Raw genomic sequence first — 26,806 nt, 5'->3', positions numbered from 1 at the left:
ATTTTTTTAGAAGCTTATCTATTTGTAAAGGAAGTTTCTTAGAGTGTAGCACTTTTTAAGGAATTGAAATAACCAGAAACTAGGACAGTTGCAATCTGTCAGTTGTCACAAAGCTAAGGATATAGCTTCAATGAGGTATGACCACTAGGATTTAATTCTAGGGTATCACCAGATCAAATGAAAGCACACATGCATCACAGTGCCAACAACTATCTGAAGTCTCCCATCTACTGCTGATCAACTTTTTCGGTGAGTGCTGTCAGTGATAAATAAGTAGGAGAAAGGTAAAGTGATGTGCCCTGAGAAGGTAAGGAGAGGAGCTAATGTATATTGCCCTGTTAAATATCTGTAGAGCGATATTTCTTAAATAATATTCCTCCAGTTATGCCAGATATCCTATAATACTTCAGTTTGTCTGTGTCCCATATCCTTGTAAAAATGTCTCAGTCTAGGATAAATAATAGGGTGTTCAATCTCAATATCATTTTTCCCAAGTAGCAGTATAATCTTGTCCTTATTTATTGCCTCCTGTGCTGTGGATTTACTAACTATATCCCTTAATTGTAAATTCTGCCATCAAGACTATTTTAGACCTGGACAACTTTATCTCAAAGATGTACAGTCTTTGAATCTTTTCTCTCTGTGATGCCAGATTTCTAGCAGAGAAACACCCTGCTTTTATCCATTCTTCCCAGTGTATAGATTTCTCTTCAATGAGGAATCCATTAGAATCCCAGATTTTCTGCCAGCAAAATCTTTACCCTTTGCCTCACATTTAAAGCACTTTCATCAAATGAATCTGGACTTAATTAAGCAAACTTTCAAAACTTATTTCAATGAAGTAATCATTTTAAACAATTTGGAAGAGAACTGTATGTATTTGAGGGGTAGAGGAATACCATAGCTGCACCAGTAATATAAGAGACCAAGGGAACATTTATAATGAAGAGGTGCATAGGAAAGATCCAGTCAAAAAGACCATAGAGAACTGCCAACCAAAGCAGAAAAACCTGTGTAAGAAGATAGGAAAGCATGTATGAATGTTTCACATTCAAGTGGAACTTAAGGGGTTGAAGGTATATATCAAAATGAGAAAGGAAGCTACATAACTAACACATAGTTTTTATGAGGGTGAGGATGGGAGGTCCAGTAGCCAAGCACCAGAAGCTGGTTACAAGAAGTACAATGCAGAGGGAAGCTTCATCAAAGCCAGTGAATGGTAACATGACCAAAAATATGACAACATAGCTTACTGAAGGAAAAAGCCAATGGGTGAAATAAAAAAAGGTTGGAGTGTGAGCAGCCTGAGTGTACATCTCTAGAGTTTGGGACTGCTTAGTCTCTATGGCTGCCATGACCTCTACTGTGTAATACAATAAAAGGAACGGAGCAAGTAAAGATGGGCAACAGGGCAAAACGTAGATAACGACTGACTGCATTCAGTCTTAAGGCTACCCACAGCTTGCAAGTATATAACCAATTGCCACGCACGTGCAAAGGGGTGCCATACAGAAAACAGACATTAATATATGCAGGTTGCTTCAAGCAAATTCTTAAATGTGCTAATCCTGATTTTAGTATGCAGCATGGAAGAATTCTTTACATCCTTATCTTCTATCCCCTGTGCACTCTTGCTTACAACAGCAAGTCTGTGACAGAGTCTTCACAATTATCCAAGAAGTACTTGTCTCACTACTGAAAGGATATTATTGGCCACATTCTTGTAATGAAATTAAAACAGGAAATAATAGCAAATGAAAAGAGATTTATTCAACTAGGAATTGAGGCTGTATATAGAAAATTACCTGCGTTAAATCCACAAAAAATGGCATTCAACAACCCCACAATGTTTCTCAGCTATGCAGGGGCAAGCTGCTGGAAAGTGTTTGTTGAAAGGCATCCTAAATGGTCTTTTGTCTGTGGCACAGGTTAAAAGAAAATTAATGTTTGTTTAGATTTCCTCTGTAAGTAGCAGTGAGATTTGTATGAGTGTGGTTGAACACATTTATTTTTGAGTCATACTTAGATTTACTCACAGCAAAAATATGTTAGTCTGTTAAATTGTAGAAATATCTTCCATTTGTTCATGCAGTTACAATATATGGCAATACAGCAGGGCAGAGGCAGAGTGAGTAATTTAAATTGTGCTCATACTTTCGGCCATACTAGTGTAGCTCAAGTAATTAAAACAGACCCCCATATTTAATAAATTCTGTGTAGGCATAGTGTAGAGCCTACACGGAAGTTACCATGTCTGTGTACGTGGTTTCCCCTCGGTAGTGAGCCATGCATATTAATGATGACCCGTTGCTGAGGGACAGTGGGTTACCACCTATCCCACTTTGCGAGGGACAGTTCCCCTTTGGGCAGTTGCGTCCTGTGAAAAAAATTGTAAAAATGGCAAATGTCCTGAGATTTTAGGGCAAACTTATTTCCTATATTTTATGTAATAGTTGCATAAAACAGTTATTCTGTACCTGAAACACCTAAATGTTATAAGATGCAGAATAAGCAACTAAAATGCTACAAGAATAAGCTTTAATGTAGGCAAAAAAGTGAAGTTCTCTCCTTTATACTCGCAGTGGGTATGTTTTGGCCTGCCAAATCTGATGTTTGTACCAAAAATGTCCCACTTTGGGCATTTGAAAAGGTGGCAACCGTCAGGGAGACCATTGGAACAGAGTTATTGAATCAATGTAGGGAGTGTGTGACTAACTGAGTCCGCAGATGAGTAACACACCCCCTGCTCTGTTCAAGTGCATGATAGCAATGTATTTAAATGTTATTTTATGTTAAGTTTGTGTGGCATGGCAGGCAGCAATTGGCACATGCCAGACATCTAGAAATAGAAACCGGATGCATTTAATTTGTGATTCAAAGTCAAGTTTAGGCATTGCTTAGCAGGTTTGTATGGCGCAATGATTAGCGGCGCTTAAACATGGCTCAGAGGTATATGTAAAAGTATAGCAGCATTCCACATAGACATGTAGACAAGTGGATAGAGTTATGGCCTCATGTGCAGTAGGTGAGAGGTTTGAATACATGGAAGGGAAATTAAACAATTTCTTTTTGCAATATAAATGATGCCAATTATTTTTAAATCATGATCTGCTGCACTCAACTAAACTCTGTTAAGCCTTCCTAAGCCATAATAAGCACTGCTTTAAAAAATTCTGTTTAATCACTGCTTGGCTGTGCTTATCTGGTTTGTGCACTGCTAAGCATTATTAGCATTGCCAGTTTAAGCACTGCTAAGTTGAGCTGAGCTGGTTTGCATGCTGCTAAGTACCACACCACATTTTTAAATATTCCCAATGGTGCATAAGGGAGGGAAATTGCTATATTAAGCCCAATAGGTGGGAATACACCATAATCCATTGGGGTTCTGTCTCCAAATGATACAATGATAGGCATTGGAGAGGGTTTGTGCTTTCGGGTGCAGCGGTGGGACATTGAGGAGTCTAGGGTCATGGTTGGACACCTAGTTTAAAACCATGAAGACTGGCTCATGTAGGAGGTTACTGGCACTCAGAGTATAAAGCAAAAGTGAAGGCCTGAGACCAGCTGGCAAGGGAGCTTACCAGAACAACTTGTATTCCCCATACAGGTGAGCAGTGCCATTACCACCATAACAACCAAAAAAGAAGGAAGGGGGCTCTCTTGGAAACTTGGGTCCAAGAATTCCACATGTGTGTAAGTATGTTTACCTGTGTTTCACCAGTATTTAATCTTGAAAGTCTGCTAAACTGGTATGCATAATGGTGTGCTTCTCTCCCAACACCTGCAGAGGTGACAGCTACCAACATCGAGGCACACACAGGGCAACTGACCAGATTGTGCCATGAGTGCGGTGACTACAACTGTATTATTCTATCTATAGTCAAATAAGACAGAAAAAGAGTAGAGCATGAACCATTTATGTACAAAAAAATTGTAGTGCAATAACTGTGGAATTGCAGCTGCATAATGCCAACTGTTATGCAAGAAAATTTCAAAACTATTCCAGTAAATGCATGAAGGTATCTGTAATAAACTATTGTGCAATAGTTGCGGAATTACAACCTAGGAACAATATATTGTGTACACCTGCATTTTATTTAGTAATGTATAGGTTAACTAGTATCTCTGTCATGACTGCATTACATGCACGTGTGTTCACTGTCACTGCAGTGTGCTATAACACAGTAGTACTAGTACCAGGTCATATTTTGTTTCCAGGTGAGCTCTAGGTAAATATCAGTCAGTCATATTTCAGCAGTGCCTCAGTCGTTCAGTTTGCTAAATGCTGTGTATGAACTACATTTTTCCACACACAGACCAGGGTTCGAATCCAGTGCTATGTACTAATAAATATTGCTGAATCAGATATGTTATGATGACAGATATTCTCTTCACAAGGACTACTGGTACATGGGTGAAGTAGCTTATATTATGTGTAAATAATTGTGTATTCAGATTTTATAGACTGCTAAAACCATTGCCACAAATGTGCTATTAATGCACGAAATAAAGGAAATATGTGCAATAATAATAAAATATATTAACATAAAAGAAATAAAATGTGTAATTTTGGTATGCCTGTATGCCTGGTGTGTCTTGTAATGGTTGCTGCAGTCAATTAATACATGTGACGTACATGTCCCTTGCAGGCACTGATATTGGGTTCTATCCCCATGCCTGGCAGAAATATTACAGTATCAGTCACGTATTGATTATAGATATCATTCTTTCCACAGGAACTCCAGGTAAATGGGTAAGATAGCTCATATTATTGTGTAAATAATTGTTTGTTCAGATGTCACAGACTGTTAAAATCATTACCACCAATGTGCTATTAATGCATAAAATAAAGGAAATATGTGAAATAATAATAACATATAACAAATAAAATAAATAAATAATATGTGTACTCTTGGTATGGCTGTATGCCTGGTATGTCTTGTAAAAGTTGCTGCAGTCAATTAATACATGTGATGCACATGTCCCCTGCAGTCACTGCTATTGGTTTCTATCCCCATGCCTGCCAAGCAAGGCATGACAGTTGTGTACTCTCTTTACTGTACACATGCATCTCTCTCAAGTGTCACTCTGTCACAGAATGTAATTACTGTTGCGTAATCCCTCTATCACAGATGTATCATCAACATGGTTGTATGTCAAAAGCAAAGTAACAGTACATCAGCCCACAGTACACCATGGTACCTATATAGGTACACCTGATGTGCAAGTCTTCTTTGTAGCAGCATACCTGCAGGTGTTACTGCTTGGCCCATAGTGTCCCATGTGGATAGCTTGAGATGTATGTACGTGCTACAGCAGCTATAGGGCATATTTACACATAAAGAAAGGACAGACCTGTAGAGTAGATAGCATTGCTGTTGGCAACTATATAGTCCATGATAGTATTAATGGACTGTATTTCTCTCTCTCTCCATCCCATATCTTCATAAATTTATTATTGTTATATATTGGTTATGGTTGACTATTAACATATGTTGTTCCATAAACTTTATTTTGGGGCATGTGTTTTATTAATGCTATGTATTACTATACCAAAAACAAAGTACGACCCAGAGACACTGTCCTTAGCGCTTTTTGTTCATTTAATGCAGAACTTCTTCAGAAACAATTCAATCGACAATTAACCAATGCTACTAATTAGCCACTCAAACTGAATCTATCATGAAGTCATAACTAGCTCAATTGTATATTTAAACATACAGGTTATATCAAACCAAAAATACCTGTTTACATACATAGATAGTCATCAGTTTTTACAATAAAAATATGTGTGTCTAAAAATAAACGATTATAATAAAATGAAAGTTCTTTTTAGTTGTTTTTAATCTTTAAAAGGCATTTTATGGAAATATTCTCATTAATGCTTGGTGTTACATCAGCTTTTAAAATAACTTGCTATTTATGTTCCAGTACTTCAAGGTAAGCATTAAATCTGTCCATGAATCTTCCTGTATTCACTTTCTCAGCAACCAAAAATTTAAATTTTTTGAAATCCTGACACTTAATAGAATGTCTAGCTAAAGCATTATTTAAATCTTTCTTCTTAATAGCTGCTATGTGTTCTCTAATCCTGCTTGATAATCTCTGAATGGTTTTACCTATGTAAAAGCATTTACATGTAGAACAGATAACAATATATACTAATCCTTCTGTGGTACAGGAATATCTGCCTTTAGCTGCAAGTAGGAATTTGTTGTGTTCAAAAAATAAGTACTTATAGGTAGAATAAATCTATATGAAGAACAGTTGTTACAGGGAAAAGTTCCTAATTTAGTTACAATACTGTTGTTCTTAGCATCATCGGGCAAATTTTCTAAAACCTGTTTAAAATTTCTTGTTTTCTTGTGTAGGAACTTAAGTCTATCTCCAATAATTCTTGACAATTCTTGATTACCAAGTATTATCTACCAATTGTTGTGAATAATATACTTTATTTCTTTGTTCTGTATGCTGATGGGAATGGGAAAAGCGTAACCAAAATCCTGTTTCACTGTAGGTTTTTTACCAGTAAACCCATATTAAACAGGAAAAAAATGTTTGTATCTGTGTTGATTAACTTTGTCAGCTATGCTGTGTAACTTAAGACTGGGATACCCTCTTTCCTCAAATAGTCTTATGATTTTGTTGGTCTCCTCAGTGAATAAATTGTCATCACTAACTATACTGCTGAGTCTGATAACTTGTCCCGTGAAAACATTTAGTTTCATGTAAGTGAGGTGGTAACTGTTGAAGTGTAAATAATTGTTGGTAAAAGTATTTTTCCTGTAAATATTACTTGAAAAACTTTTTTCTGTAGTGTTAATCTCAACTTTAATATCCAAAAAGTGTACTACATTGTCTACTTCCCCTACCGTGAAATTGAGGCATGAAATGCTACTATTAATTTCTGTCAAAAACTCATGAAATTGGTTTAAGTTACCAGCCCAAACAAAAAACAAGTCATCAATGTATCTTTTGTAGAATTTAACATGTGAGAATTGTGATATTCTTCTTCCCACCAACAAAGAACCAAATTGACGAAGGTTGAGGTCACTGGTGTCCCCATCGCTACGCCACTTGTTTGCTAAAAGACTTGATTATCAAAGGAAAAGAAATTGTTTTTAAGTACCAAGTCAATTAACTGGCAAATAATAGGAATATCTACTTTCCAATGTTTGCAATACTTACTGAGATATAATCTGACAAAATTAATTCTGTCTTCCTGTTCAATAGATGTGTATAAGGAAGTAATGTCAAAGGTGATCATGAAACTTTCATCACCTACAAACCTGTAATTTTTTAATTAATTGAAGAAAAGCCATGAATCTTTCAAGTAATATTTGCTTTTCTGCACTATGGGATTTACCATTTCATCTAAATAAGCTGATATGTTTCCTCTTTTGCTATGAGGTGCTGATACAATAGGCCTAAAAGGCGGATGGACAGGGTTTTGTGAATTTTGGGAACACCAAATAAATGTCCAGGTTGGGGTTCCTCTATTGTGCATAATTCAAATGTCTTAAAATCAATGTAACCTTGATGTAAAAGGTCTAATAAACTAAGATTTACCTTTTAATAATTGAGTCTAGCAAAATCTTTGGACACTTTTTTATAGCTGGTAATCTAATACTTGTTGCATAGCATCACAATAAGTGTTATAATTCATAATAACTATACCCTGTCCCTTATTCGCCTTCATGTATCTCATATTATAATTAGCTAATTGTTTCAATGCAGTAATTTCCCCTGTGCTTAAATTACAGTATTGGTGTTTGAACCATTTGTTGTAATCATTCAACATATCATATAATTCTGTCTCAACTAATGAAGAAAAAACATCTAAAGTGTGTCTTAACCCAGGGTTATATGTACTGCTATTTCCAAATCTATGTTCTATAGTTTCAACATCATGTAAGATATATTTCAAATTTCATTTTCTCATGAACAGTTTAAAGTCCAACAGGGTGTCCACAAGGGGAGCTCTGTTTGCTGGTAGGAAGGAAAAGACTTTAGATAACACCTTTAGTTGATCATTTGAAAAGACTGTATTGATAAAGTTAAAAATGTGACATTCCCTTTCTAACGTCCTCTGTTCTTCCCTGTTTTCTTGGTCACTACTGTATTAGCTTCCTGATTCGGGGGTAAACAGCTTTCTTCTGTTTCAGTCGAAAACAGTTGTTGCTATTCTGAGGAGAGGAAGGAGAGGGGGAAATAACATTGCTGGTCTCACTGGTTTCACTTGAGTGTCTGTTAAGAATGTCCCTTGGTGTACCACCAGACTCACCCCGTAAAATGTTATCAGTCTCAGAGGGAACAAATGAGTCCAACCTGTCCAAACCCCTATCTGTACCTGGTTTGCTAGAATGGACTTGATTGAGTTTCAGTTTGTTTTTCTTAATCAGAAAGGCTTGCCCAAGCTGATAACTTTTTAAATCCATTGAAAGTTTTTTTCTTCTTTTTGTAAGTAATGTCATTGACTAGCCTTTCACATTTTTCAGAAAGATTCTGAAAAAGGTACTGAAAAGCTCAGAGGTCCAGATGTTTATTAAACTTGGTGTCCAAACTTTTGATTAGTTCTTTCAAAGATGAATTTTTTCTTTCATTCCAACTAATAAGAGCCTTAAGGACCTCTAGTCCAGCTTTGTTATATATGTCCTTAATATTGTGGTATATTTTGTCTTTGAAAGAAATACCATTGGGAAAAGTGTAAACTCAATCCCAGCAATATAATTTTGAGCTTATCACATTTGTTCAGGTAATAATTTTCTAGTACAAGACTTTTGAGTCTTAAAACTTTTTTCTCTAACTCTAAAAAACAACTTTTAAAATCAAAAGGTGTACGAGTAGTGTACATAGACCTGGAATGCTGCCCGAGCATGTTGACATCCTGGAATGGGTTGGCATCCTCATTCTGCCATAGTCTCGAAGAGGTGGATGTAGATTCATTGTTGTCCACAGCATTAATGGTCCCTTCATTGGAAGATGATGAAAAAACATCAGAGCTTTAATTTCTGTTTTGTAGAGCTCTGAAATTCCCTCAAAGTTGTTGTAGAATGGCCTTTGCCTCGTCAATGACATCGGCTAACATTTTAGTAAGTTTAGCCACTCCTCCAGGAGTTGGATGAATGGTAAGTTTGTGAGCTGTATCTTCGTCTTCCATACAGACTGATAATGTGGTTGCCAACAGTTCTTTAACCACCGCCAGATACCACTCAGCTGTCACAGACTAATGCCAACAAATTAAAGGCAATAATAAATCCACCAAAAGAAATAGGGCTGAAACCGACACAGTCAAATGAAACAGTCTACTCAAATGAGTGTACTTGTTAAGAAGCCTCTGAGCAATAACTAGAACAAGAGTAGTGTTTCCACAATAAAATAACTTGAAAAACCACGAAGGAAACACTGTGCTTAGTGCTTTCATTCATTTAATGCAGAACTTCTTCAGAAACAATACAATCACTCCACTTACACCAATAAGTATTGTCGATAATTAACCAATGCTACTAATTAGCCATTCATACTGAATCTATCATGAAGTCATAACTAGCTCAATTGTATATTTAAACATACAGGTTATATCAAACCAAAAAATACCTGTTTACATACATAGATAGTCATCAGTTTTATGTATGTATCTATGTATTACTATAGTTGCATATTAACATATCTTGTTGAATTACCTATTCTGTTGGTCTTATGCCGTAACTGTTAATGGAATGCTGTTAATATTCTGACTGTTCTGTTATTTATTCTTGTGTTTCACATAATATGCATTGAACTGTAATGGGGTTATTTCCAATGTTCTGGCATGCTGTTATTACTAACAGTGGTTCTGTTCATAACTCACCTATTTGTAATCATTTACCTGCATAACCACAGCAAATCAGGGTAGGCCAGTTCCTGGTTATCTGCCTACTCTACCTAAGCTGGCCATGGCACTAGGTCCCAGCACATCTGGGACCCAAGCCGGTGGCACCCTCTCCTCTGTCCCTGCACCACCTTTGGGTGGAACCACCTCATGGGACAGGCCCCCCCTTGGTAGTGGGGATGAAGGGGAGGTTTTCACCCAAAATCGACTACCATCCATGGTGCGCAGGCTTGTTCATAAGAGCTATGACCATTGCCAGCGTATTAAGGGCAGACTGACAACCTGATGGGGCCTGGTGGCCCCAGCACCCAGCTTCTAGCACATCCACCTTCAGGGTAGTGAAGGAGCAGTGCTCACTGCCAATGGTGGGGATCTCAGTCACATTGCTGCCATCTGGAGGCAAATCCACCTCAGATTCCACAACACCCTCCCCATCCAAAGTGTTTACCCCCTCATGTGTCACACACCACCCCTGTCAGCTGTTTTATCTGTCTTGTCTGTCTGCAAATGCAACCTCTTTTACATAACTTTCTTCCAGACACATACCTACATCCCTCCCCCAACATTCCACACTCTCCTTAATAAAAAAAGAAAAAGTGGGCACCTGTCCTACAAAAAAATATATCACCCTGTACATAGCTCTCCATTTTGCACATGTCCACTGGACACAACTAATTATGAAATTAATTAATTAACACATTTATGTTGTTCTCACCCCTCTCTCCGGGGTATAAGGCTCCAAATTCTTGTACAAATTATGTAAAACCTGCATAGTTGTTGCTGTACAAGAAATGGAAATCTATGGTCCTTTCCTACACTCTTCATGCATGACACCTGCCTTTCAGTATATTTTTCCCACTGCTTGCCCTCAGTTCACCACTGTCCTATCACTTCCCTTTTATTTTCTTTTATAATTTTTAGTGCTGGTTTAAGTGGAGCTAAGTAGCATGTGGCAACATGGCGCATCACACAAACCCATGTAAACTCACTTATCAGTGCTTAAAAGAGCCTCTTATGTGTTTCTCACAGTGTTAGGCAGATTAGCAAAATAATCACCCCTACCATGTTTTGAACCAGGCCCTTGTCAACTACAGTATAATGTATTAGACCAATAGGATACTCAGCTCTGAAATAAAGCAGGTGTTTCCAGTGAAATGTATGTACTGATTGCCACTGACAGACTGCAAGAACATATAATGGGAAAAATGGATGTGTACCTGGGACTGTGCATCATATTTTTCTGGCAAAGTAATGGCAAGTCATAAAAGATTGAGGTTAGAACATCATGACAGGCATTTGAGTTTCATACTTCATATCCTTCAGAAATCACATGCTAATACAACACCTGTTATTCTATCAACATTATATGTTCGTAAGAGCAATATGTAAAGATTGTCCCTATTTTTGGGCCTTTGTTCCACTTTTATTTATGGCTTTGTCCAGATTTCTTGCTCTAAGAGGTTGGGAGGTATGATAGCAGGTAAGTGTTCCCTTTTATCAACAACATCTTTAAACACACCTGCTAAGGCAACACTGCAAAGTACATGTGTACAACTGGGACCCTGCTGCACAACAACTGCCTTTTAAAGCCTTGCACAGAATGATGGATGCAGAAGTGTGTCAGAGACTGTATGTATGCACATATATCTTGCAAATACACCTGCTACATCACTGACTCAGTACCTCAGTCTGTTCAATCCCTTGTATGTTGTACATTTTACCCCTCACAGTCCTGGGTTCGACTCCAGTGTGTCTCACATCAATTACATTCTTCTGAACATAGCAAGTAATGAATAAGTCATGCAATTTCCACCCACATAGGTTGCTGCTACTGCATTAACTGCTACTCATGTTTGTAAGTCAAAGACCTGCAGGTAGGGACACACTGCACATATTTCAATAGCCAAACTATATGCCGCCTACTACTCTGTGATTGGCACTGTTACATAACAGATGTACCTTATACACATGCCTCGATTAGACTGTAAAGGGTACCCTTACCCTGGATCTTATGTGACAACACAGCTGACACTGCTGCCTCAGTTACACATACAGCTTGCTGTCCTCCAAAAAGGTCACACTCCCCTCTATGTGTCCTAGGCATAACATATGCAACTGTATGTTAAGCTAGCTGCTACAGACTTACCATACCTCACAACCTTGCATAAAGGGTAGAGAGGGAGGTCCAGCAACAGGGACATGTTTCACAGTTTGCCCCTACAAAGGTAATGAGCTGATAGAATAGCAGCTACTGCATCAGCATGCATAGTCTGACAGGTATAACATCTCACATTCACATGTTTCCCTCTCCTTACTGACCTCAACCCACAATGTTTACCACTGAACTGCCAGATAATCACAATATCATGTGACAATGGCCAAACACGTCATGCAAAACTGTGGACATACCTCAGAAATCTCAACAGTGGACAGTACTGGTACCTACCTTCTGTGATACTGTCGTCTCCACACCTCACTAATGTCTATCTCAAAGTCTAATAAAGGTGTCAAGACCTATATGAAGGCCTTAAATATTGCACTGTGGTGCCATGTTATTGGCTAATAAAAGTGAAACCCAACTATTTTGGATGCAATTAGCAAGTCTTAGGCAAAGATTGGTGAACAGGCAATTACCTGTTAATGAGCAGTACCTACAAACGGCAATCAACTGCTTATGGGGAACAGGTCTGCATGTTGTTTTGCTCAGACAGACAATGATTTTGCAAGCTATTTTCTGAGGAACACTTCAGAAAAGGAGTACTGCACTCTACCAGGTATGTAATAGATGTCACCATGTAATAGGATGCAGATGGTAGGATGGAGGTATTGAGAATAGCAATTACAACAGTAGGCCTGTCATACATCTATGGCATTGACATGTCAGTGATACTCTGTGCTCCAACAGCCACAGGCATGCCTCACAACTGTCTTTGCTTTGAGTCAAATCCCAGCTCTGCCCCTGTTACTCCCTCATAAAATGGTTGGCTGTTGTAGTAAAGCTAGTGGAATCTGTGTTAGACATAGTGACACTATGTAAGGGTGTACATTCCTATAACATCAAGCAATGTGCTGTCATTCACAACCTCTCAGTCTGTCAATGCCACACATAAATAGTGCTGGCATTCTACAGGTGTCCCTAACTGTCCCTGATGTACCCTGGCTACGTCACTTTTTTTGTTGACATTCATCCCACTTTGGTTGAGAGCTATGGCTAACATACCTGTCAACCTCCTATAGCAGGGATTCAGTTATAGTCATAAGTAATGGAGGGACACAGGCCCAACTTCAGAGATAGGGGATACATATTGGCCATACAATGTAAAACTATGACTACAGTAACAGATGTAACTGTAGCATACATGTTTTCTAAGGATCTGGCGTGTGACAGCCAGATTCCTTAGTGTCCATCAACAACCATCAATGAATGGCCAGTCTTTTCTCAGACATCCACGTGTTTGGCCAAAGGAACACATTCATGAGGCAGACATTCACAGTCTGCAAGCATCTGTGTAGCAGGGAGGTGGGATGCCTACACAGAACATATACTACAGCAGGCTTTCACTGCTGTCTATTGTTTTGGTACATTGCTGTTGCTGGACTGTCCCCATCTAGTTGTTGTAATATCACATAGCTATTTGTTTAACACTGGCTGTATGACATATTACTGGGGGGTTACTCACAGGGGACACACCATAGTAGACTGCAGTGATGTTTGTCGTTACATAGAGCAGACTCGGCCATGGCACACAGGGACATAGCCGGTATTGCTACTATCTTGCTGATAGCCACACATGTAGTGTGTTGATACACTGTGGGGTATGATGTGTAAGGGAACAGTGGATAGTGCAGACCATATTACTTCTGCAGGGTCTGTACATAGTGGATGTCCATGTATCTGGCCCTGTAATGTGTCCTCCTCTTATTGCCTTTCAGGAAAAATGTATGGCAGGAGGCATCCCCCATTCACAGCTGCTGAGAATGATGTTATCCAGGATGGCCTCAGACTGCATCATCACATTCTGCTGTCACGGGGTTGACAACATCATAACCACTGTGCAGCATTGTGGGGTGACCTTGTCAGGGCACTTAACCAAAGTGGACATCAGGACAGGACCTATGAGCAGGTCCAACACAGGGCCACAGATATGCTCAATGCCACATGTCAAAAGGCTGCTGCTGTGGCTAAGGTTCATGCTGCCACTGGTGGATGGCCTGCAACAGAACAACCACTCACAGCCATAGCAGATATCCTAGAAAACCTGGAATCAACCACCAGCTCCCAGGCATCTATCACCCCATGCATCCTGGAAGTGGGTGCCACAACATCCACATCAGAGGAGCTTCCAGGTAAGCTTGCTATTTTCACCAGTCTAATACTGTATCAGTTATTATGGCAGGCTCTGCATACCAGTACATGGGTGTCAGGTCTATCTGCACGGGGGGGGGGGGTTAATGCACAGTTATGCACACATACTCAGAATATCAGCAATGCAGACAGTATCACATTAGGTACTGTACATGTGGATATATGCACATATTACCATCTAACAGTGCAACATTTGGTATTGCTGACAATCCCTCTTCCTCACATTTCCATAGGTACGTCAGGTGTCACTGGAGTCTGTGATGCTGTACCTGGTAAGTGTGATACCATTGTTTTTTGGCTTATATATACCATATGAACATTAAAGACTGTCATTTAGTCAAAGGCACAACAGCTTAGCCAGAGTGGAATAGTTGTATGTTCCATATCGGAGCAGTTGACTACAGTGCATACAATGGATAATCACAGCTGTGTATTTGTACAAACACTAACATGTTTGCAGTTATAGTCATGAAGATGTCTGCAGCCTGCTGTGCAGGAAGCAATGACTCCAGAATGCCTGTTCAATCACTATAGGGAGATGGTACATACCTACGGCAATGATACTACAGCAGGCATAATATTCTCAGGATAGGTGTACTGGGTATTATGTGTAGTTCTATTGCATACACTGTCATATTACATAGCCTATGGGTGTAGTCTCCTGCCAACATTTACTGGATGTAACTGAAGTGCATGTTAGAAACAACCTGTCTTGTCTGTGTATGTTGTGTGTTTGTGTGTTGTGCATGAGATCAGTGATGAGATGTGTGACTGGTAATGCAGTTGTGGCTCCTCATCTGTATGAGTCTGTGTGGATTACCATACATAATAGTGCAGGTTCTAATGTACTGATTTTACCTTCCTCCTCACAGGTGAATGGGAGGATTACAGTCTGTCCCCCTCACAACCTAATGTCAGTGTCCCATTGGGCTCCAATGATGATGATGATGGTGGCCATAGCGAGGCACAGGTTGGGTTGTCGGGGGCTGAATCTGTCCCAGAGGTTTGACATCCCTCTTTTGTCCCCATTGACCCAGCACACAGTCAGTATCCCCACACATTGAACATTGAACATGACAGTGTGACAACTATGGCATCAGTGAGTGTAGAAACTGGCCATAGCCAGACAGCTGGTGAGGTACCACACAGGCAGATTGACAGGGGTGCTTGAAGGGAGACTGCTGTTCATCCATCTCCTGTCACAGGTGTCACATTATGGGTCAATTGCCACATGTTTGGGCTGTCATGGAGGTGCAGGCATGTACCGAACTCAATACCAGATGAATGCTCGGGGTCATGAATGCAGCACAATCTGACATCAGTGACTGCCTCCACTACATAGGGAATGTCATGGATCATTTCACTGATGTAGTGGACAGATGGTGGGCTGAGACAGTGTTTGTCTTTGCCTGCATATTTGTGCTGGAACATCTGGTTGGGGTAGAGCATTGGGCACATGGCTGTAGGTCAGCAACACTGTCCGCTGAGAGACCACTTGTCTGTGCACACTCATGTCCTCATAGTGGCAGTACTTCCAGTGCTACAGAGGGAAGTGTGCTGTCCACACCATGATGTAGCAGGCCATGGGCACATGGTCCTTGGCGGCCATGTGGTGGACACAAACCCAGCAGACAGCAGTCACCATCAGGTATTAGCACCGCATCTGACTTTGGGCATGGTGGTGCCAGTGCCACTCCGGACAGACCAAGTTCCCGTGTTCATGGCTAGAGATGGTAAACTGTCCACTATGCCATGTACTGTCTACAGTTGTCCAATATACACACATGTAGGGCTAACACTGGGCTTCAATGTGTACACACACACCCTCAAACATCACTGTCACATGCAGGTCACCCACAGACACACATGGGACCACTCCACAGCACATATGACCAGTACCCCTTCCTGACTCACACACATTTTACCAACTGTATGGCACAGCCCAGGCCACTGGCACCCCAACACTACACCCTGTGCATGGGATTATACCTGTGCTACATCCCTGCCATCTGTGCCATTGATGCAGGGGCATACAAATATGTGCATGATGCACAGGGTGACTATATTACTTTCAATATAGTTGTGTAGTGCAGTATTGTTATGCCATTGCAGGTGTTGTGGGCCATGCCAGGTACTGTGTGCTGACATGTGTCATGACTACACAGCAAACCTTGTGTATTTTAGGTGCATGATGTTGCACTGGTGGTAGTGTGACAGAATGACAGGTGTATCATGGACTTGTGTATGTGTCTGTTCCACGGGTTTGAGTGGTTATTCTATGGGCACATGACAGCAGTACAGTGGCACAGGATGGCATGGCAGCACAGCATAAATATGATGTCAGCAAGGTATGGCAGTATTTGTGCATGTTACCCTAGGTGCATAAATGTAGAAGGTCATGTGTGGGACAATGGGGGAAGCCAGCATACTTATGCGTTCATACTTTGTGAGAAGGTCTGCTACCCATTATACATCACCGGGATTTTCTGACCACACAAACTTAGATGGTGGCAGACATCATTGATTCCTATATAGGGCCTGGAGCTTGTCACAGGGCTGTAAAATACATAACCATTGCACAGAAATAGCCCATATGGGCAAATCCATAGTGCTATTAATGGATATATCTGTAACCACACACATGGACACACACAGAGGTAGCTGGCTGGAAACTACAACCCTTATCTATATACTGTTCCACACTAAAACTTGCAGTAGTTATTGTATGCTCCGTGGAGTTTATCTGAGTTTGGATTGTCAGCTAGTACTCTTAAGGTGAATGACATCACAAGGTCTTGTAGGGGAGGAACTTTTTAGGCCAGCAACTAGTCTTAGGCCCATAAAATTCATAACCATTGCATGGAGATTGACCATATGGACTTATTGATAGTGCTGCAGATGGATACATGTGTGATAAATGCACACACACACACATGCACACACACACACACACACACACACACACACACACACACACACACACACACACACACACACACACACACACACACACACAGTTGGCTATTGTGAAATTAGGACCCCTACCTATTTAGTAGTACACACTACAGCTGGCAGTACTTATCACATCTGCCACATAGATTTCTTGAAAATAGTCTGTCAGCCAGTGCTAGTAAGGTGGATGACATCAGCAGGCTTCGTAATAAAGGCCAATGTATGGGCCATCAGGTAGTCAAAGGGCCTTAAAATGTATGACAATTGCTCAGATATAGGAATGTCTGTATTGCTGCAAGGGGTGATATTTACACAGAGGAACACACACATTTGGCTGTTGTGAGATTAGAACCCCTACCTATCTAGCAGTACACACAACAGCTTGCAGTACTTATTGCATGCACCGCAGATATTACTTGAGCATGTGCCACAGAGATTACTTGAAAGTAGACTGGCAGCCAGTGCTGTTAAAGTGGATGACATCAGCAGACTTTGTAAAGGAGGCCACTGTTGAGAAAAGCAGCTAGTCACAGGGTCATAAAATGAATCACCATTGCACAGACATAGGCCAGATGGGCATGTCTTTACTGCTGCATGGAATATATCTGTATACACACAAAGACACACAGATAGTTACTTGTTGTGAGATTAGAACCCTTGCCTATATATTTGTACACACTATAGCTCACAATACTTATTGTATGCACTACAGGTCATGTCTGTTGTCTTCGCAGATATAGCCACAATACTTGTGGCCTATGCAAACTAGCCTTGAATTACACAGCATGTGCAGCCTGCAAAATGCTCCAGCGTGCTGCTGTTATTGCCTCTATTGTCATAGGAGTGGGATACCTGCTAATATCCCTGCTATGCTTGTACAGTTCCCAGTATGGCCATGTCTGGCAGGTTGCAGTTTGGTAGGTGGATAATTGGCTTTGGACAATATGGCCTGTCCAAGGTCTGGATTACAACCATTGCACATTACACCACTTGATCACCATTGTCTGTCTACAGGGTGATATTCCACAGGCACAGGGTTCTGTGTGTGTATGGAATCTGTCCCTTTGTGACCTTGGTCTGCTATCATCAAACAACTGTTGTAATGTGTAGGTGCAGATAACCCCAGCACAGCATTCTGCGATTAAGTGGGGACATTCCTACAGCCACCCACACTATATATATATATATATATATATATATATATATATATATATATATATATATATATATATATATACACACACACACACACACACACACACACACACACACACATGCGTGTGTGTGTGTGTGTGTGTGTGTGTGTGTGTGTGTGTGTGTGTGTGTGTGTGTGTGTGTGTGCGTGTGTGCGTGTGTGCGTGTGTGTGTGTGTGTGTATCTGTATAATAGGGACGTCATCTTAACTTTTGCTGTGTGTATGTTATGTAAATGTGTTATGCAGATATGTGTCAAGAGTCTATGTCACTCCACACATTATTTTGCTATACATATATATATATATATATATATATATATATATATATATATATATGTATATGTATACATATTTTGTTAACATATATGTATGTGCCACATACCGACAGCAAGGTTAATCGTGTGTGAGGGAGATAGGGAGAGAAGTACATAGCTGTCTTTATGCATAGGCATATTTCCACATAGCTGTTTTTTGGGCAGAAGAGGCAAGAGACATGGGATCAAGGTAGCTAAGTGTAGGAACATGCCCAGTGTCACTGTCAATACTTACAAGGTGACTCCAGACCAGACCTACCTGTAATCTAGATCCAGTCTGGGATTTTGTGTGCTGCAGACCATTGGCTGCTGCATCTCCATGATATTTTGTCCAAGGCATTCCCCAGCTGTTTGTTGAATGTAATGTGTGACTCATACCTATCAACTGTACTTATTTGCATAGAATGTCTAGATATTTGCTTCATATATTTGGTCTGTGTTACATAACATTGCGGTTTTCTGGCACATTAATGGCAAATCATTAAAGAGTGACTTTAGGAAATAATGACAAACATTTAAGATTCCGACAATAGTCACTTCAGGAGATTCATGATAATGCAAGACCTGTTAGTCTATCAATTCTTTACATTTGTAAGTACAATATTTAACATTTGCCTCTACTTGCAGGTCTTTATCCCACTTATATTCATGGCTTTGGACAGATTTGTTGCTGTAAGAGGTTGAGAGGTTTGATATGCTGGGGCAAATGCTGTAGCACCACATACAGGGTGACAGTTTGCATACCTCTTCTTATACATGTTTTTGCAGAATGTTCAGCCTGTTGTCCCATATGTCTACTCTGTTCCTCATACAGTTGTGGTTGTCTGGTACTATACTGTAAAATGCAAGCACTAAAGTGCTGTAACTGTTGAGACATTTAAGTGATGGCCTTTACATCATACAGCTAATCTGACCTGGTGCAACCTGCTGTTATACTAGCCACCTTATAGGTTAATCAGACCATGTATAACATCTGTCTGTATGTTTGGCCCTCTGCCCCCCATATTCTCTGGCTTTGTCCAGCTGTCTTACAGTCACAGATTGCAGTGTTAAGTCTCTGAGACTCCTACCATATGAGTAACTCACATGCAAAAGTCGTAGATGCTGCCAGCTTTGAACCATCAACACCATCATGCATGCTAATGTCCTTAGCCCAGTGATCCACATCAACCACCAGAAAAAGGGTGAGGTTTAATTTCACGGACTATCAACAGCATGCAGGCATACATTGACCTCTGCATTTTGTGGGTAAAATATGTGGGCAGGTTGTATGTCACATCCCTGGAAATGTGTGGTCTGCTGATATATCCTTGCAAATATACTCTGTTACTGCAGTTGTATGGGAACTCAGATGTGTTAGGGGTAGGGGACTCTGATATTTACAGTCATGCATATGCCCTGTGACCCCACTGTTTGGCATTTCCTTGCATAATGCAGTGGGTTTTCCAGTCATGTGGCCTAATGAATATTATGGGGCAGTCAGTATTGGGCAGAGTACCTGTTGTCCCAAGTGGCTGTTAAATCTCTTCAAGTTGCCCAGTAGTCACTCTATTCCCTTGCATAAATGCAGCAAGCAGGTCCGTACATATGTTACCATAGTCTATTATCCTGTACATTTACATTTGGCCGAGTGACTTACCTTGTGAATGCAAAGGTTGAAAGACCTATGTTTCAGGGCTGACTCTGTCTGATGCACGCAGTACACAGCCAATACATGGTTAGGTACAGGTTTTGAGGTGTGGCTGGCAGCCTTTTAACTATGTATGTAAGTTGGAGTAAGGTGTTAGTCCCTAGGACCCTAGGTTGTCACTGCATGTGCTATGCATTGCCTCTTGGCCAAGGTCAGGACATACTAGGTATGCCTATGTCTGCCTATGTCTGCCTACAGGGACAGCCTCAGGAGGTTCCTCCTCTGAGTCCCCCTGTGGGTGTGGCTGTGGGGACCTAGGCACTGGTAGGGGGCTGTGTGTCCCTTCCGTGTGATGATCGTGACACAGCTGTTTACACAGGATCATATTGTGTAGCATGGCACATACTGTGAACATCTGGGCACATGTGGATGGAGAGTATTGAAGAACTCCACCAGATATATTGAGGCACCAGAACTGTGACTTGAGCAGCCCAAGCACATGCTCTATGATATTCCTAGTTTGTGCGTGTGTCTCATTATGGCATTCTTCAGTAGGTGTGTATGCATTTCCGATGAGTGTCGTCATCCATGGTTCCAGTGAGTAGCCGGCATCCCCCAGTAGATGTCCATATGGGATGGCTCCCTGGCAAACATCTGTTACAACTGTGATGCATGCCAGACATGGAACAGTCTTCTCCTTCTCAGTCTAGGCCTATTGTCAACAGCAGCATCAGCACTGACCTCAGCATCTGGCACATACAGATGTAGCAGAGATGCAGCAGCCCCTAGCATTCTCTCAGTTAAAATTCTTAAGTCTGTACTCCAATGGTGCATAGTATGGGGGGGGGAATCAGATTGTAGGGTGTATGCATACTTTGTAGTGCTCTGCTGTTGATGCAGCCTGTGAGATTGGCTAACTATGATGCATTCCAGCTGCCAAGTACACCGTTGAGGGGTTGGAATGGCCCAGTTTAGGTGGAACACGGGTCATCAGTAATTTATATACGATTGGTTTTCTCAGCCAATTTCTTTTTTTTTTTCTTTTTTTAACAGCCTTCCTTGCTAAGCACTGTGGCACTCAAACCCATGCCGCAGGTATAAACAAAGCTCAGCAGTCAAAAGACACACCCACATGAACGTGGATGCTCAGCCACAGCTCAAACCAGCTTAAACATGTGCCCCAAGGCTAAACAAAGCTTAACAGCACTGAACACCCCCCACCCCGCTCAGCTCAGCAGTGCAGCATGCAAACGAGTACCACTGTGCTACAATGTGTTAAAGAAATAGAGACACACCCCTTTCTGATGTCAGCTACCTCTTCTGTGGACACAAACACAGTTCTGGGGCTACATGGGTTTGATCTGCAGGCACGGATACCCATTTTTGCTGTTCAGTAACCCAAGCTCATTTACATGCAGGTCCATCCACACAACCTGGATACTACACTATTCAAGGACTTGCCTCCTTAGCAACCACAGACATCTACCATTGTACATACTCCATGCTAGGCCCTATAATGCATTATTGTCACATATTTTATTGTTTTCCTTTTTACACTTTTAAATATATATTTTTTTTGCATAATTACATGTTTGTACACTGTTGGCCACCATGCAAAAATAATAAGGGCATTTAAAAAAATATTTAAAATATTTTTTCATTATATTTTGGACACACAGGGCATAGTTTTGCACATATCTGTGTCTGCTTTACTATTTCTCACCTTCTAGCATGGCTTTTACAGCCCCTGTTCACTTTTTCATTTCATGTACATGGAAATTTTCCGTGTACACTTCTGACATCAACATGGGATCTGCATGACTGCCTACCTGCTTGCTGGATTGCTCTATACCCTCATTTGTACACAATTCACCTGCTTATGAGGTGATTTGCATGCCACAGACACTTCTGTGTTGGCATGCTCATGCATGCCCTTCAGCTCTTTTTACTAGATCGCATGGCTGCTTACTTCCATGTAAGCTCATTGCCACTATGTCTACACAGAAAATTAATCCATGTAGGCTTTACTGACCCCCCCCCCCCGGAGTATAGAACTGTGGATAAACATTTTAGTTATCTATGACTCTACCATGGTGTTTGCCATTATGCAATACCCGTATTTTTAAAATAATTTTTTTACCATTTGAAACTAGTGTCATTGAGTAAAGAAATATTCATTAGGTATATGAGTGTGACAACTTTATAGTGTAAAGCACTTATGCATGTGCATTCAAATACAGATAAATTTGATGTACATCATGAAACTACATTTTTTGTCACAGGTAAACATGCTGGACTGGAACAATACCAATAAATAAATAAATAAATAAACAAAATTTGATTTTGTAGGTTAAAAAAATAGTTACTGGGGTCAGTGAAAATGAGACTGAAAGTTTAAAAGATATGATTTGCCATTTAGTAGCTTGAAAAATCTCAGCAATTATTTGAGAAGTGTTCACTAATCATAGTGATCTGTCTTTCAGTGCTGCTACAGAACTTGATGATTTGAAGTACTGAGTTTTATCTCACAGTTAAAGCACAACACACTTCAGTGGGAGGTAAAATCTTCTTTGAGTAATATATTTTATATACCATTACAGCAGTACCAGAGGCTCAACAGATAGACGTCTGGGCTTTGCTGCTGGAAAATCAGATTTCTCTCCCCATCCATTTTTGATTATCGATCTTGATGATCAACATTAGGAGTGCTGTACTCCTGAAAGTGACATCATTCGGATGAGACACTGATCCCAGGCACCATGAGTCTGAAGTGGTGGCATCTCAGGTGGATATAAAAGATAACCCAGGTTGGTGTAGGATATAAAACATCCCATAGTAATTATTGACAAGAATGTGAAATTTCTATGGTGACTAGGCCAGGTGTTCTGTAGTCAATATAAATACCACCTTGGGTCTACTCTGAAAAGTTGCCACAATCCTAGTGTGGCTAACCTGTTCAACAAAGACTAAATAAATAAGTAAACAGAATAAATAAAAGCATGTCAGCTCTAGTGATATAGAGGGGTAAAATACTAAGTATGACCCAGGTGACATAGGTTCCTTTACAGGTACTGGTACTTGTGAGAGGTGGTGGGGTAGGTTGGATATGCCCCACCTTGAGAGAGGTGGAGAAGAAGCTGGGCACATATTATTTCATTGCCTTGAAGGAAAGGCAATTCCACCGTTTGTCCTGGATTGGCATTCAGCTCCCCAGTCCACTTGGTGTTATCCTTCATAGCAAATATACAGGAAATTGTACTTGCACGGGGAGTGTGTTGTGGTGACTTGGGTAGCACCTCGCTCCACCCAGCAATGGGATTAGGCCATACATAAACCTTCTCAAAGTCCAGATGCTAGCAAGGACACAAAGCACCATCATAACTGCTTGAATGACATTTCCCTCCAGACAGCTCTTTACTCAACACTGGGCAAGCATCCTCAGTAGCTGGTAGAAAATTGGCTTGTCCTATTGGATTGTGGACTGATAGTCAGCAGGTATGGGAGCAAAAAAAAGTATAGAAAATAAAGAATGAGTATGGCAGAGAAAGCATGCAGTCTGAGTCAAGATCAGATCCTAAAAGACACCAAGAAGACATCTCCACAAGTCCTCCTCTTTGCTCAGGCACACTTTCTGTGCTTATAGGTCTACCAGATAATAAATAAATAAATAAATAAACAAGAAATTCTTAGCACTGAATGATGGTTTGCACTTAGTCTTAAAAACAGCATTACCAGTTTGTGGTGAGTATTTAATATAATGGCTAAGTATAAGGTGTATGGTAAATGCATTTGTGTATTCAAAATTGTATGTTCTTCATATTTTATGCATAATAGGAAAGGCATGTTAAATATGATTTATTTTTTACATGGGAAGCAGGGATTACTATAGAGGTGGCTTGTGTGTATTTGCTTGAACAAGAGATTTGACCAGTAAAAACAGAATTTGGTGCAGATTCAATAAAGCCTACATGGCTCACCAAAACTATGTGAATGTCATGATGCAATGGGCACAAGGTAGTGTGCCATTTTGCATTCAGTAAGTGGCTCTACATGATGCATAGTGCCAGCATAAGCAGCTGAATTCTATGTGAATTCACTAATCCAAGATGGAGGAGCTATTCAACAAGCTACACTCAGTGCAGGTTTTCATAGGTTCATAGGTGTTGACCAGACTAACGACCACAAGGGTCTTTTTAACCCTAGCCATACATCCCAAATCTCTGACAAGTTCTGATACTCTTGTAAGTGGGATCAGGGGCTTGGGAGATGAAACATTTACAGGTTGCCTGAGTCCATTAGAGACATAGGTGCCAAACCAGGGATGAATTTCCTGTTCCCCATCCAATTCTCCAAGTTGCATTTGAATTTTGCTCTCAAATTAAAAAAAAAATATTGGAATACAGCAACGGAAACTATTCTACAAAGAAAGAATGTAAGGGGCTGCTGTTGCCCTTCTGCATGTATATTTGCAACAAGCCTAAGTCTATGCTGCTGCTGGTACAGCCAAGATGGAGAAACGTGTTTAGACTATGTTTAACTTTTCATGGTACTACAGGGTGGACAGATACACACTACAGTAACTCTGCAACCTCTGTAAACCTCAACTGAAAGCATGGTCAAACTGAGGGGAACCAACACCTATGGAGAATAAGGTATGTATAGCACTTAGGATATTATCATCAGGAATCTTCAAGAGACCAGCAGGGGTATGTTGGGAGTGTCACAGGCATCAGCATCTAGGATCTTACATCACTTCCTGAATGCTATGCTGCAACATGCCAGTGAATACATACATTTTCCCTGTACACCAGAGGACAGAGCTATAACTATGCCGGATGTCTACTCTGTACACACTTCCTTGAAGTACTGGTTGCCATACACTGCATACCCGTTGAAATCAAAGCACCACCAAGAGAATAAGGAAGAGTGTATACAAACATCAAGGCCTTCCACTCCATTGACTGCCAGGTGGTGCGTAATGGTAAGGGAATCATCCTGAATGTGCACGCTGGCAACTCTGGCAGTTAACATGACTCCCATATCTGGCACAACTGTCAACTCTATCAAGAAGTTTTCTAGGGTGGATATCCCACAAAGTCATATACTTGGTGATGAAGGATATTCACTCAAACCATAGCTGATGACACCTATCAGAAATGCACACAGATCCACAAAAGAACACTATAACGAGGGACAGATTGCTGAATCTTGGTTTTGGTGCCTAGATACCTCAGGGACCTATAATGCCTGCAGTAGAATCTCAGCAATTGTGCTAAACTTTTCACTGTCTGTGCAATCCTTCACAATATTATTCTGAGAAAACAGCTTAAGCAGGAACACCAAGGGGAAGTGGCACACATCCCACCACCACTGGCAAGGTCACCACAGCCACATGTAGGTGAGGAGTCAGAGGGGGAACCACCAACCACTGTGGGTGTATGTTGATGTAGGCATGCACAATATGCCCTTGCCCTGGCCAAGAGGCAATGAATAGCACATATGCTCACAACCTTATGCACATACATACAGTAAAATTGATTCCAGGCAATGCTCACAATATTTACTAACCCATGTAATGGTTGTGTACTGCTAGCATCATACAGAGTCAGCCCTGGATTAAAACACTTCTTACTGCTGGGCAATCAAGATAAGTGTTGAACCTGGAATAAGAAAATAAATGGCTAACAACACAAATAAATGGTGGATCATTGCATACTGTTACTTGCGAATGTAAATCAGTAGAAGTTGGGGTGAGTTTTACAACAATGACATCAATATATGACAGCACTGACTTATGTCAATAGATGTGCTCTCTATCAATTAATAATCCTCATGCATGAAAGATACATGCAATACAAAAACTTGTGATAAAGCAGTACAATTTTCAAACAATCATCATAAATACATATATATTAAGAATTCGGTAAGCCATGCACCCTGGGCACCAGACAAAAGACTTATGTTTCCCTGAATCCAAAAGATAGAATCAAGGATATGGCATAGTTATCATCATTTGCACAGGGTGTTGTTGGGGGTGCAGGTGCCAAGGGTGACAGAAAAGGTACTGAGTACATGTAAGAAAGAAAGGCAGATATGTAGAAATTTTAATACATTTTCAAATTGCCACTGAGCAGATTGAGCAACCAACGTTACTGTTATGTGTGTGTTTGTATGGCCACTCAGTATGAAATATGTAAGTGAGTGTCTGCAAAAACACAGCCAAGATCTCTGCTAGCTCCACATCCTGGTATGCTGGACAGGTGTGAGCAGTGCATGATAGAAGTAGCAGTTCATCATTGTTGCCCCGACTTTGAGAAGTGGCTCTGCCAGGAATTGCACTGGCACATCCATGCCCATATCAGATGTGCTACTACTCATGAGTATGCCCAGAACCATGACCCCATGGCCTACATGTCTGGGTGTGGACACATCAATCACTGAAGGAGCAGTGGAATTAGTGCCATTACGGGAGCATGAT

Source organism: Protopterus annectens, chromosome 2.part0, assembly GCF_019279795.1.
Source record: "Protopterus annectens isolate FY-2018-M chromosome 2.part0, PAN1.0, whole genome shotgun sequence".
Lineage (NCBI taxonomy): Eukaryota > Metazoa > Chordata > Ceratodontiformes > Protopteridae > Protopterus > Protopterus annectens.
The sequence above is the reverse complement of the archived record's forward strand: the minus strand, read 5'-3'. Positions refer to the sequence as shown.